Source organism: Cetorhinus maximus, chromosome 1 (assembly GCF_964194155.1).
Source record: "Cetorhinus maximus chromosome 1, sCetMax3.hap1.1, whole genome shotgun sequence".
Taxonomy (NCBI): Eukaryota; Metazoa; Chordata; class Chondrichthyes; order Lamniformes; family Cetorhinidae; genus Cetorhinus; species Cetorhinus maximus.
The window spans coordinates 136776549-136791228 of NC_135879.1; positions in this window are offsets into that span (position 1 = coordinate 136776549).

The following is a 14680-nucleotide window of genomic DNA, read 5'->3' on the forward strand; positions in this document are numbered from 1 at the left end:
TCCAGCATGGTGCCAAGGCAAGAAGACATTGCCCTGGCAAAGATCTTGTAATCCGTGCTGAGGAGAGAGACCGGGTGTCTGTTCTTAAGTTGGTGGAGATCCCCCTTCTTCGGCAGCAGGACAATCACAGCCCTGTGCCATGAGAGGGGCATCTCCCATGTAGCAATACATTCTCCAGGTCCCCTGCGTAGTCATTCTGTAAGACGCAATGTCTGCAAGTCAAGCACCTCCTTCTCTAACTCCTCGACCCTGAAATTCTGCCTCTTTGCCGACCCCCTCGTGTAATCATGACAGAAGTAGTGGACGTGAGCCTTGCCTATGTCCCACCATAGCCTCAAGGAGGGGAAGCCTCCCCGCTTCCTTCTCCAGCCAGCCCAAAAATGACGGAACGAGTCCAGGAACCGCTCCACAGCCTGGGCACGGGTGTTAAACACTTGTACACACTGTTCACTATTGTCAATAAACTCCCAAGAATGTCTCTCTGCCTACGGCTCCTTGTTCTGATGAGCAGCGTTCATGTCACTCAGCTATAAAACCTTTCTGCACAAGGTAAAGGCAGGTGTCTCAGTCCAGGGCCTCTTCCCTGTGCTTTGTGCAGTCTTCAGACCACAGTGATGGTCCAGCCTCATGCTCCCTGGACACATTACTGATGCCTGCACTTCTAGAGCGCTGGTCATTGCTGCCAGAATGTCATGGGCAGGTGTCACAGAGTTCTCTCATTCTCTCTGTGTGCTCTCAGCGCCTTTAAGGAGGGGCTGGCCCCCATCCCTTCAGCATCTCTGACCTGTGACGCTGTGCTCCTGATGGGTTCAGGTGCTGAAGGCAGACAAAGGATCAGATGCTTTGAAAGTTTCATGGCTGTGCCTCTGTGATATGACCTTGATCACAGAGCACAAGTGATCTGCCCTTGGCTGGACAGGAGTCAGACATTCTCAGAGACTATGTGAAAATGTGTCCACTCTGCATGTTGTCATCATCTTCCACAAATCTTGCAGCTATGAGGGCCTCCCAAGCACACCTGCCTTGGCTGGCCATTGCGAGGGCCTCATTGCCGTCATCATCGTCTTCAAGGGTCTCCTCACCCTCATCCCCATCAGCGTCCTCCTCATCGGAGGAGACGTGCAGCTCCTCCATCTCCTCCTCATCCAGCTCCTCTCCCCGTTGCAGCACCTGGTTGTACAGGGCGCAGCAGACGACGACAATGCGTGATACCCTCTGTGGATGAGATTTCAAGGCTCCACCAGACCGGTCCAGGTAGCAGAAACTCATTTTCACATCCCAATGGTTTGCTCCACCAAAGTGCGAGCTGCAGCATGAGTCTCATTATACCTTCGCTCTGCTGCAGTCTGAGGCCCCTGCATGGTGTCATCAGCCACATCCTCTGCTGGTAGCCCTTATCCCTGAAGGGCCATTCCTGCAGCTTCTGTGGACCCTGCAAAGCATCAGTGATCTGTGCCCGACTGAGAATGTAGGAGTCATGTGCATTCCCTGGAAACCGTGCACAGACCTGCAGGATACGTTTGTGGTGGTCCCACACCAGTTGCACATATAGCGAATGGAACCCCTTGTGGTTGACATAGTTGATCACGTACTGTGATGAGATCTGAGCGCCACATGAGTGCAGTCGATGGCATCCTGCACCTTTTGGGGAATCCTAGGTCTGGGCAATCGCTCTTGCATCCTAGCTGTCCTGGTCCTGGGTGAAATGCACAAAAGTTGTGTGCCCTTGTGACCCCATGGTTGCATTTGTGGGTGAAGGCTTGCGATATCCCACTGAGGTCACCTGTGGAGCCCTGAAAGGAGCCACTGGCGTAAAAATTGAGCGCCGCGGTCACCTTAACAGCCACTGGCACCAAATTCTGCAGTAGCCAGCAGATATGACTGACCAGTTCTCTAGATATGCACAGTCTTTAGCGACATTGGTTCTTGGTCATCTACAGGAATGAAAGGCGGCATCTATAGACTCTGGGTCTAGCTAGGCACCAACCAGCAACAGCTCTCTTTGGCTCTTCGGCAGTGTGTGCGGGAGCCCCAGCCGCCCCTTTTTCCAGGGGGTGCTGCTCACCCCCTGCACAACCAGGCGCCTCAGTCACTCTCTTCTCAGTCGTCTCTGCTCTCTGTGTACCACGGAGCATACAGCTAGTTCACCGCTCCATGATCCCGATGTACGCCTCCTGCAGGATAAAAGAGAGAGACTTGTGAGTCAGCATGTGTGTACTAAGAACCTGTCTTGGTTAAGGCTGAAGGCCCCTTAACTCATCCCGGAGAATGCTGGCCACCACTTGGGTGGCCAGAGATTAGTGCACTGCATGGCTGCCTGAAACCCCGCCCACCTCCGCCCTACTCCACCTGACCGATTGGCGGCAGCTTTGGACAGCGTGCTGTGCTCTCAGCTCAGGCACAGGCATTCTCCTAACCCGCGCTGCAAAGCTACACTGTTAGCTGGAACCTTGTGGGAGACTGGTCTAAACCAGGATGATGATATTGCAAGGGGCTGTGAGTGCCTCCACCAGTGACAGCTCCACGGACAGTTTTCTCAAGGAGATTGTACACTGTGCCGTGTCATCCAACTATCCTGCAGGCCACTAAAACAGTCATTACTTTGCAGTCTGTGGCCCGAGGGGTGAAAAGCTCTGGAATACTTGTTGACATTTTGTTGCCTGAGTGACAGATAAGCTAGAGGCCCGACTCTAACCAAATCAATGTGGCTGTGCCTGAACTGTCTCAGCTGCAGAGGAATGGCCACTTTATACAAGGTTTCCCTAATGCGTGGCCGCTTCCCTTGCCCATCCCACCACCCACCCTGCATGTACTTGTGCACTACCTTCAACTGCAGGGCAGCCCTTGCCCCCCCCACCCCCACCCCCCAACTGCACGCTTCAACCTTGAAGTCCAACAGGTGACCCGGGCGAGCTGTCTGCAACATTACAGTGTAGTCACCTCTGAGTTCCCCTCAAAGTGCAGCCCGCCAAGTGCACGCCTTTTATATGCTGTTGTGGGCAAATGATCCAGCAGGTGGCGGGCGGGGATGATTCTGGCGGGATGGGCTTATAATGATATGCAGATGTATTACAATAATATTCCCGACGTCTGATGGCGGGAAATACGGCCCGCCATCAGCGGGTGGAGCGGACGATTGCAAACTGGTTTGACGATGTTGTGAAACCTATTTTTGGCCTTCTCACCATATTGTTCGCTCACGCTACCGAACACGTCCAACAACAGAGAGCACAGACGATTCCACCCTAAGTCAAGTGAAATACAAACTGCTGTGAAAATTTTCAGTGATTCAAAGAAAAGGGGGTAGAATATCCACAGTGCCCATGTTTGTGTGAAGGGAAGGGCACCGTGAGAACCTTTGCCACCAACTCTGAAATGTTAGGGCTCTTAATGGCAGGCACCAATTCCAGGCGGGGTATATCTTGGATGTCCACTCACTAAAGAAGCCTGCAAACTGCAGTGGGTAGGTTCTGGGTAGGTCTGAGTCCCTTCCCTTTCCCCCTCTGGCACCAATGTAAGGGATCCAAAATATAAATTATAAATGTGCCCTCCCTAGGCTTCAGACCACAACTCAGACCTGGACCCTAGGTGGAGCTCACAGCCACTACTCAGCAACCTGGTGCAAATGAATGAGCTCAGCTAAGGAGAGTCTGTGGACATGGGAGTTCCCATTGTTGTGAGTGTCCGGTCCTGACTCTGCCTGATACCATGCCAGTGGTCTTGTTGGTGCAGGCGCAAGTTCACCTCCAACATTGAAAAGAGGGAACTCCCAGGAAAAGAGTGGCTTAAGTTGTGGCCTTTCTGACAGTCTTCTGCCAGAGTTACAGTGAAGATGTTCTGGAAGACTCAGATTTTTGATCCAGGCATAGATATAATCCTTCAAATATGGGAGTAAATTCACTAGGTCAAAGTTAGGGCAGCTGCACTGAAATGGGGGTTCTCCAGCTTGTGTTCCCAAACATAGGAATATCAGCTTGGTGCATTTACGCTATTGATTCCAGTTACCATTTTCTACATTTGTTCTCCTGACAGAAAGTCATACCCACTGGAAGTGCATTTTGGAAATTAATTTAAATAGTCAAAAAAAAATGGTCCGGGGCATAGTAAAATTTCCAATATGCTTGGCTGACGGGTCAGTACTTGGAGGTTCAGTGAATACTACTACACAGACCACCAACGAGGGGTGAGTGGTGGTAGGTCGACCCGGGGAATAGCTTGCTGGAAGAAGTCTTCACATTCCTGCCTGCCACAGGGGACAGGAATGATGATCCTGAGGGCACAGCTGCAATCTAAGACTGAATCATACATTCCAGGGCTATTTTAGTGGGCTGAACAGCCTGCCAGTTAACTTGCGCATGATGACACAGGGTATTAAAGGGACTAGCTCTACCTTATATGAGGTTATTCAGCATGCAATTGAGATAATGCAGTTAATCATGAATTGAGCGATCGCTCCATGAACGCTGCCAAGGGCTCCACAGTGCTGGAGAGTCTGGGAAATAAAAATGCCACTGTTATAACTGAGCGCCTCTTCAGCCTTTCAAACAATGAAGGAGAACGTCGCATGGAATTGTATTTTCCCTTTTGTTTCTAAAAATATACTTGATTCATAAAATTTATACAAGTACATTACATGACAGTTCAAAGTTGACTTTACATAATATGCGAATGAGATCAGTTTCTTACAGCACATAGGTGGCACTCTGAGTTGTCTCACTAAAATTATAATTACAGCTTATGTTTATAATATTCACTCCATTTCAAACATGCATCCTTGGGAGTTTTACACAGTTTCCAGCCTGTCAGTGTACTATGGCAGGAGGGATGCAGGATGCAGGTTCTGCAAGTCTGTGCAAGGTTCCCTGGCAGTTCTCACGACACTTACATCCTGAGACACTCCCAGGTGCCGAGGCTCTTTAGTGCTCCAGCCCGGCTGGATGGGTGGCTACTGGGCAACAAGGGCTATCTGTTGAAGAGGTGGCTCCTGATGCCTCTCTGCCACCTAAGAACAGAGGCAAAGCAGCGTTACAATACAAGTCATGCCTCCAAAAGGGCGGTGTTAGAGAGGACCATCGGTGTTCTCAAGATGCGCTTCTGATGCCTGGACCATTCAGGGGGAGTAATACAATATGCCCCGGAGCTGGCGTCACTGATAGTGGTTGCATGCTGCACTCTCCACAATCTGGCACTGGCAAGGGGGGACCCACTGGAGGAAGAGGACATTGACACAGCACAAGCCACAAGGGATGAGTCCAGTAGTGTCAGAAGAGGAGCACAGCATGGAGAACACTGAGGGTGTGAAGCCAGACCTCTGTATCCTTCAGGGAGGCAGGGACACCTGGGATGCCTGGATCTAATGCTCCTTCAGCTAGGTTGCCAAAAATCTGCTTCAAACGCATGCCAGGGCTGCCACCTCCATCCCAGATGTCTGAAAGAAGCCTTTCATTTGAACACAAAGAATACTCAGTGCCTGTGCAATAACATTCAGAGCCACCTATGTCCAGCATTAAATACTGGTGTTCCTCGCACCAGTGAAGTAAATGGGTGAAGCATACTCAGGCCATGACATTAAAAGCACAATTTACCTCATTCTGACAGTTCAATAGTATTTACATAAACATTTCTGGTCTTCAACCCCAGACCAGTATACATAAAGTAAGGATAAATTAACATAAAATCACCCGTGTCCTGTCGTTCTTATGCTCATGGTGCCTTTAACTTATGTTTATAAGTGCTATGTCTAGGTGCTCCCTCCTTGCTGGCACCAGCATTGGAGACAGCCTGCTGACCCTGCTGTCTTATTGACCTTGATGACCTTGGTGGGCATCCTCTGGCCACCTGGGAGGGAGTGGCCAGTGCCACGGCTGGCATCTCCCCAGTCGCTGCAGCCTCATCAGATGCCACGGTCACTGGCAGAGGGACAGAGGGGCTGCTGCCATCATGCACAGCGCCCTAGGAGGTGCCCACAGAGACGACAGGCTGCTCATGTCCCAACGTGAGGTCACTCTGTACCTCTCTGTTCACCACTGAAGGACGGGCACCGAGCTGGGATACTGGGTGCCTCATCCATCTCACACACTGACAGTGACCACCTGAGGTCATTGCCAGTGTGAAGGCTTGCAGGTGCAAGCGCAACACCAGGAACCCCTGATTTTGTTCCTGGAGCTGCCTCTCCATGAAAGTCACCACTCTCTCAATGGAGGAGGCAGTGCAATTGGTCATGATGGTCAACGCAGTGTTTATATTCCATGTTGACTTCTCCATCATGAAGAACATGACACGCACATCCTCATGGACCTCTGCCAGATCCTCCCACACATCTCACTGGACATCCAGCATCTGCCATCTAATGGATGACTCCAGAGGTTCATCATCAAACTTTGACTGAGCACCGTCCTGGTCCCCAGCAGTTCTCCGACTGCTGGCACCCTGGCCACTCTCTGCCTCCGCCTGCACCACTAGCAAGTGTGAAGTGCCCACACCAATGTGCACCGAGATACTAACCGCCAATATAATGCCCATCGAGGTGCTGGTATCTGCGCTGGTGCATGGTTCAGAGAGCAGGTGTGATGCAGGTGCAACAGTAGCTCAGTGGTCCTCCGGCTTCAGGGGTGGCTCTTTGGGGTCCGCATGCCTGCTGGTGAGCCTAAAAAGGAGAACAAGGACATGTCATTAGTTAAAGTCAGCACAGTTGCTGTGCATACCAGGCACCCCGGTGGGACAATGGAGATCTGCATCACGGTGCCAAGGTCTTTCAATGATCAATGGGAACTCCAGGTTCGAGGCTCACCATCAATGAAGACACTGCATTAGAATGGTGGCACAAACCGAAAGTCTCATCTCTGTGCACTGCATTCTTACCTTCATTTGGCACCCCCCCACCTCTCCACGGCTGGTTGCACGGGGTGTGAGCTGGCTCTCGAGCTCTAGGACATCTTGTTCGTATCTGGAAAGGATTAGGAGGCTAGTGGAGCTTCCGCTGATCCACGATATTTCTATATTGTTGTTGGCCGTCTTCTCCTGAAACAACAGAGGAGCATTGATTAGTCCACTCTGTACATGCGGCCCCCCTGCAGCCCGGCCAACCCCACCTGAGGAACACCTGGTCTCACAGGTCTGAGTCGTGGGCCTCGAGCCACAAGGCACACAGTCCAAGCAGCCAGGACTCACCTCCTTGGTCAGCTTTGGCATCACTGAAAGTTGGCACTCAGACTCTAGCACCCCTGAGGTCCACAAGGGGACAGCCGCACCTTAACACTTCTGCACACTGACCCATGCCAACATGGTGTTCACCCTTCCTGAGCGCAACAGGCCATTGAAGCGCTTCCGGCACTGGGCCCAGGTGCACCGCACCACATCATGGCTGCTCACCATTACGGCTACCTCCCCCCATGCCTTCTTGGCGAGATGCGTTGGTCTCCTCCTCCCATCCCTGGGGACAAGGGTATCCCTCCTGGCAGCCACCTCCTCCAGGAGGATGACAAGGCACTCATCAGAAAAAGGTGTGGGGGGTGGGGGGGGGGGGTGTCCACCCAACCTGCCCTCCCATCTGCCGTGTCCAGCTGCACTCGACTCCATTGCGAAAGTACAAGAGGTGTCCTTCTTTGGTAGCCTTCCAGGGGCTACCAGGGCAGCTTTCAACCTGGCTGCCGACAGGCCCCTGGCCCAATCGGCCAGTGCGGAGCTGCGCTTCACGCTGGGCAGGCCTTAATTGGCCCCCCAGTGTGAAAATGCAGTTGAGGCCCAATTGCAGGCAGCAGGCTGTTTCGCGGCCGCTCCTGGGCCCACCCACCACGCCCACCCACCACGCCCACCCACCACGCCCACCCTACGACTCAAAATCCCGCCCATAACATTTTAGGGTACAACAAAAGGCCATTCAGCCAGTCATGCATGTGTCAGCTCTTTAAAAGAGATGCCCAATTGTTTTCCCACACCGCAGCTTTTTCCACATATCACTGCAAATTAGTTCTCTTCATTTACATGTCCAATTGTCTTTTGAAAGTTCCTATGGAACTTGGTTCCACCACCTTTTCAGATTTTGAGTCCTAGTCACACCAGCCCTCTGTGTGAGATAATTTTTATTCATTTTCCTTCTAGCTTTTGTACCAATTATTTAAAATCCATGCAAAAAATGCTTGAGACGCTCAACAGAACAAGCAGATACTGTGGAGAGAAACAGAAACAGAAATATTTCTTCTCCAGGTCCTTGACATCCTCCATCAAATGTGGTGCCCAGAATTATGCAGAGCACTCCAGATGAGTCTAACCAATGACTTTCCTGTTTTTGTATTCAGTGTTCCTATTTACAATGTAAAGTATCTCATATACTTACTGAGCCATCTTCTCAATAAACCCTGCCCCCATCAAAGATTTGTGAAGATCAACCTCCATGTCTCTCTGTTCTTGCATCCCCTCAAAATATTACTGCTCAGATTATACTGCCTCTCCATATTTTTCCTCCCAAGTTACATTACTTCACACTTATCTGCATTAAATTGCATCTGCCATGTTCATCTGTCTATGTCCTCCTGAACTCTACTGCTAACCTGCTCACTGTTTACTACATGGCTAAGTTTGGTATTATCCACAAACTTTGAAATTATATTTCCCATATCCAAGTCTAGGTCACTTATACACAAGAACATCAGTGGTCTAATCCTGACCCCTGGGGACCCCAATGCATACTTGTCCTCAATCAGAAAGGCATCCATTAACTTCTCCCCTCTGCACCCTGCCCCTTAGCCAATTATGTACCAAATTACTACTGTCCCTTTAAAGCATATGTTTCCATTTTCAATTCTGTTTTGTGATACTCTTATCAAATTCATATTCAAAGTCCAAATCTCCAAATATATACTGCACAATCTTTATCAACACTCTGTTATTTCATCAAAGGACTCATAAGGTTCGTCAGATCCAATTTGTCTTCAACAAATATATGCTGACTGTCCCTTGTTACCTAATATTTCTCCAAATGCAGACTTATTTTGTCCTGGACAATAGTCTCTAGCAATTTCTCTAATACTGATAAAAACAAAAAACTACTGCGGATGCTGGAAATCCAAAACAAAAACAGAATTACCTGGAAAAACTCAGCAGGTCTGGCAGCATCGGCGGAGAAGAAAAGAGTTGACGTTTCGAGTCTTCATGACCCTTCAACAGAACTGAATGTTAGACTAATTGACCAGTAGTCCATCCTTCTCCCGTTTTGTGAATTTAGGTATAACATTTGCAACCCTCCAGTCCCCTGGAACCATTCTAATAAACAAGGGGGATTTAAAAGAGCTTCTGTTATCTTCATCCTAGCTTCCCATGGTAGCCTAGCCTGCATTCCATCTGGGATGGACGACTTCTTAACAGTATGTGATGCCAAACGATTTAACATGCCCTTTCCACCATTTTTATCCTGTCCAATTTCCTTACTGCTCCTCCACTATTTCAATGTTAAATTCACCCTCTGGTTTTGTGAAGACGGATGCTAAGTATTCATTTGGTAGCTCAGCCATATCCTTTGCTTCCAAAAGAAGATTTCATTTTTTGTCCCTAATTTCACGCTCAGTCAATATGGATTTATGAAGTATAAACCCGAATGCACATTTTCCTTTGAAACAAAATAGAGTTGAAAGGTCAGATAACCTTTACTGTTCTGTCAATACACATGGAGCTACAAGATCCCCCCTCCCCTTGAACTAATCTTCATGTTCGAACAAGTCTTGATGAAGTCATTAAAATGCAAATGATCTTCCTGAGAAGTTATTAAAATGCAAATGACTCTTCCTGTGAATAATGGCTGCATTTCTCTAACACATTTAAAGAAACTGGTTCATAATATGTGCACACTTAGGCCTGGATTTTCACTGAGTTGGGATGACTTAGGAGCCTTTAAAAAATGGTGGGTGGGTTCTGATTCCGGGATTCCTGATTCCGGGATTCCTGATTCTGGTATTCCTGACCCCTACTCCTGGACTGTCTGATTTTTGGGAGTGCCTTTAAAAGGCTGGTTCCTGTCAAAATCCCTCATCCAGCGCTCCTGATCTGGCTGACTGCATTGCAGAAATAGGTATATCCTACTCCTCTGTAATTTTCATAGAGCCGTGCCAGGTTTTTGAAGAGCTGTGGTTCATGGCCCCTCAGGGGAATCATTAACCCTGGTCTTCATGAGGAGACCTTTTAAAAGATAAGTTCAAAAGGCCTTCCTCTTGCCCCTTGCCAAGTCCTGCACTTCCACCCACTCCCATGGCTCCTCATGCCCCCTATGCCTAGCTATAGCACCTGAATGCCTATTGACCCACTATAAACTGCCTAGAGACAATGGATCCTATAGCATATAGTGGTACGCATAAACAAATTTAAAAAGTAATTCATAATTTTTTCCTATGTTGAAGAAAAGTCATTTCACTACAAACTAATAAAGTGTAAATCACCCAGACCAGGCCCTTTAAAGTATCAATAACAAAATATAACAACCCCTTTAAACCATTTAACTTGTGTAAACAAGCATAGTGAAATTGACAGCAGAGATCAGAGAGCGTTAGCTCCCAATCAAACAATGTTTTGTCTGGGGTACATCTGTTGTGACAAGCTTAATGGATGGCTTGACTCTCAGCTAAGCCTCATTATGTATGTTTGGCTGAGAGCCCAGAAAACTGTTTGAGTACTAAAACACATGCACCACCCCACTATACACTATAGGGTTCATTGTTTTTAACAGTGTATGCTGGGTCAATGGGCATGGAAGTGCCATAACTAGGCATCAGGGGCATGAGGGGCCATAGGGGGTGGGTGAGGGGCATGAGGTGGCATGGACCATAGGAAGTGTTTGGATGCTGAGTGGGTGTGAAGGGCGAGGGCTGGAGGACTTTTGTGTTTTTATTTTAACTGGGAAAAAGTCCCAAAACATGAATGTGGGCCTTTCAAGCAACCTGCTTCTGCACTGGCAACCCCTGTAGCTGCCTCAAAACTTCTTCCCAGGTCAGCTGGCCCAACTCCAGCCCATGTCCACCACCCCAGCGATAAAAATCCTACTTTTGCAGGTGAGCTGAAGTGGGAATTTTCCCAACTTCTGCTACTCACCTCGAAGATGAAAATCCAGGCCTTGGATTCCAAACTGGAAACCCAGAGAATGGGTGTGAAAAGCTCTCTTTTTATCACAAATGGATCATAAATGTGAATGGACAGTACTCTGTCTCCATTGTTTGACAATAGCCTAGCCATCAGAAACCATTTGTGAGGAAAATGGAAAGAGATGGTCACATGACTGACAGTAAAGGTGGAATCTTCCGCTCTCAAGACTAAAGTTCGGTGGCTGGCGTGGATGTCAGAGTGATTCCTGCTGTGTGGCAGGATGGCTAAACACGTGTGATCTTGCACTGCTCAGCTCATTACTTATGCATCCGTGCATAGCGTGGTCAATCTCGTGGTGGGGCCTGGCAGGAAGTCGCCCACTCCGCCACTATCTATGGGGTCGAAGTTCCTGGTGCCATATTTAAAGGGCACCTGGACAGCCAATCACACACTGCAGGCCAGGTGCTCACCCAGGATGGCCCTGAAATGAAAACAACTTTTGGCCTCACGGCTTAGCCATGCATCCCTGGAGTCATAGAGTCATAGCCATAGAGCCATAGAGGTCTACAGCACAGAAAAAGGCCCTTCAGCCCATCGAGTCTGTGCCAGTCAAACAAGTACCTAACTATTCTAATCCCATTTTCCAGCACTAGGCCCAGAGCCTTGTATGCCATGGCATCGCAAGTGCACATCGAAATACTTCTTAAATGTTATGAGGGTTTTGGCCTCTACCACCCTTTCAGGCAGTGAGTTCCAGATTCACACCACCCTCTGTGAAGAAATTCTTCTTCACATCCCCTTTAAACCTTCTGCCCCTTACCTTAAATCTATGCCCCCTGGTTATTGATCCCTCCATCAAGGGGAAAAGTTCCTTCCTGTCTACCCTAGCTATGCCCCTCATAATTTTATACACCTCAACCATGTCCCCCCTCAATCTCCTCTGCTCCAGGGAAAATAACCTCAGTCTATCCAATCTCTCCTCATGACTAAAACTCTCCAGCCCAGGCAACATCCTGGTAAATCTCCTCTGCAGTCTCTTTAGTGCAATCACATCCTTCTATGATGCAGATTCCAGAATGGCACGCAATACTCTAGCTGTGGCCTAACCACAGTTCCAGTATAACCTCCCTGCTCTTATATTCTATGCCTCAACTAATGAAGGCAAGTTTCCCATATACCTTCTTAACCACCTTATCTACCTGTCCTGCTACCTAAAGGGACCAGTGGACATGCACACCAATGTCCCTCTGATCCTCGGTAATTCCCAGGGTCCTGCCATTCATCGTGTATTCCCGTGCCTTGTTTGTCCTACCCAAGTATATCACCTCGCACTTATCTGGTTTAAATTCCATTTGCCACTGGTCAGCCCATCTGACCAGCCTGTCCATATCCTCCTGGAGATTCTCCTCTAGGTTGTCCTGGAAAGCTGGGAGGCCCTGGTTCCCATGATGGGAGCAGGAGTCCCTCTCATCTGACCACAGCAGCGTGGGAGGAGGTCATAGAGCCCATGGGACCCAATAAAGAACTGGGCAGCAGTGCAAGGAAAGGATGAATGATCTCCTGTGCTCTGCCAGGGTAAATGCACCATCTACTCACTGCAAACTGACAGTTTCAAAAGGGCATCAGGTAGTCTAAGGGTAAGAGTGCACAGGGGCGTCACACATGGCCAGTATATGGGATATCAGTGCTGAATGTATGTCAGCAATTTAAGCTCTTAACCTCAGATTAGTTGCAGCACAAACAGCTTCTTAATCACTAACTGGGGCAAGCTCAACTGTGACAATTTGTCTGCCTGCCTCTGAACTGTCCATTCTCCCATTGGGATCACAGCCAATCATTCTGTCTTTCTGCAGGACAAGAACGCTCACAAGTGTGTGCGAGCCAAGACCAGCAGGGATACGGGCAAAACAGTGCTAATTACCTTTGAGGAGCAGGCCACAGAGATAGCTGGGGAGGAGCATGACCGTGCCTGTGCAGAAGGTAAAATTGGACACCCCCAGGAACCCAGTGAAAATGCATCTATCTGCTGTTCTAATATGTGCGCATTGACAGCGAATGATCTTTAATTTATGAGACTGCTTAGTCAATCACTAATTTTTCTTATCTCTGTTCCAGGTGTCACGATTTTATCATCATATAAAAAGGCACCGATCATTCTTAAGAGATTGGGTAAACATGTTGTGGCTTCATTTACTGAGACTAGGCACATGAGAACGGATATATATATATATAGGTATAAAGCTTGAAGGCATCAGAGCTACAGAGCTGTGTGTGCTCTGCTAAAAGCAAAAGCAAAACTAAACTGATCACATGACACACTTCCTTTCTAGTAATATCATGCTGCAATCCCTGGAAGGCATATTACAACACCAGGTACCAGCGATAAATGGGGGAGGAAGGGAACCTGGAGATGTTACAGCCCCAGCTTCCAGTCCACTTCTAAGAGGGTGCCTCAGAATCCTCAGAGGATGAACCATCATGCCGTTCTCCTGCACCTCCATCACTGCAGATACATTCACCTCAGTGAGTGCACGTTCTGGCTTAGCCTCGGAGTTGCAATCTGGTGAGCACTTCACTGACAAAGGTCCATAGCTGGTGGAGGCAGTGACAGCCAAGGTTTCTAAAACTGGGAGGACTTCTGAAGGCCAGGCTCCTGCTGAGCCCCAAGCAGATGACGGGCTTCTGAAGTTGGCCCTAAGAGATATGTTGGAGATGTAGAGACAGGCAGAGGAACATCAGGCAGAGTTGTCGGAGGCTGTGTGCAGGCTGGATCTAAGGCTAGAAGAGTCAGTCCACGTCCTGTCTGCTGTCATGGCTCTGGCACGCAAGTGCTTGGCTGCCTCAATGAAAAGGTTGGGGGCCACCTTGGAGACCTTGTTCCAGCAGAACGCACAGTGGTTACTGGATATGCGCTGTGACTTGCACCCTAGCACTCTAGTCATGGGTGCAGTGCAGCAGTGGCTAGCAAGTGGAGGGAGGGGCGCCTTGACCTCTCTCCAGGCGCCCCTTCTCCTCAAGGAGTCAGGGAGATGCCACCCACTGGGAGGAGGAACGCCAGCCAGTCACCCTAGTGGCTTCGTCCCAGGATACTCCAAGGGTGCCCTGCTGGTCTGCCTCCCCTCAATCCAGTAACTCCATCACCTCCAGCAGGTCAAGCCGAGGAGGGTGCAGCTGCATCTGAACAGGAGACCCTTAGCAGGCAGGAGCCATCTAAGCCTCGGGCTACCAGAGTACACCCGCCAAAGATATCATAGTCAACAGGGCATAGCAGTCAGCAGCCTGCCTCCTCCTCAGCTGTCGATGTCCGTGCTGCACAAAGACGTAGAGGTAGAATAAGAAAAATTAAGAAGTATTAAAGGCACAGAGGTGACACGGATGTACACTCTTTGTAAATATCTCACACTTATGTAAATATATGTTCAATTTAACTGTTTGGAAGTTTCATGGATTCCATCTTGCCACTATTTCTGTAATGTCCGTGGGCATTTAAAGCTCTGGAATGTTGGCCTCCATCAGAGTCTTATCATGAAATCCTATTGATTCAGTTCTCCCACATTATCACTAGAGTGATTAGTCTATAATCCCACATGTGGAAGATTAGGCACTGGCCAAC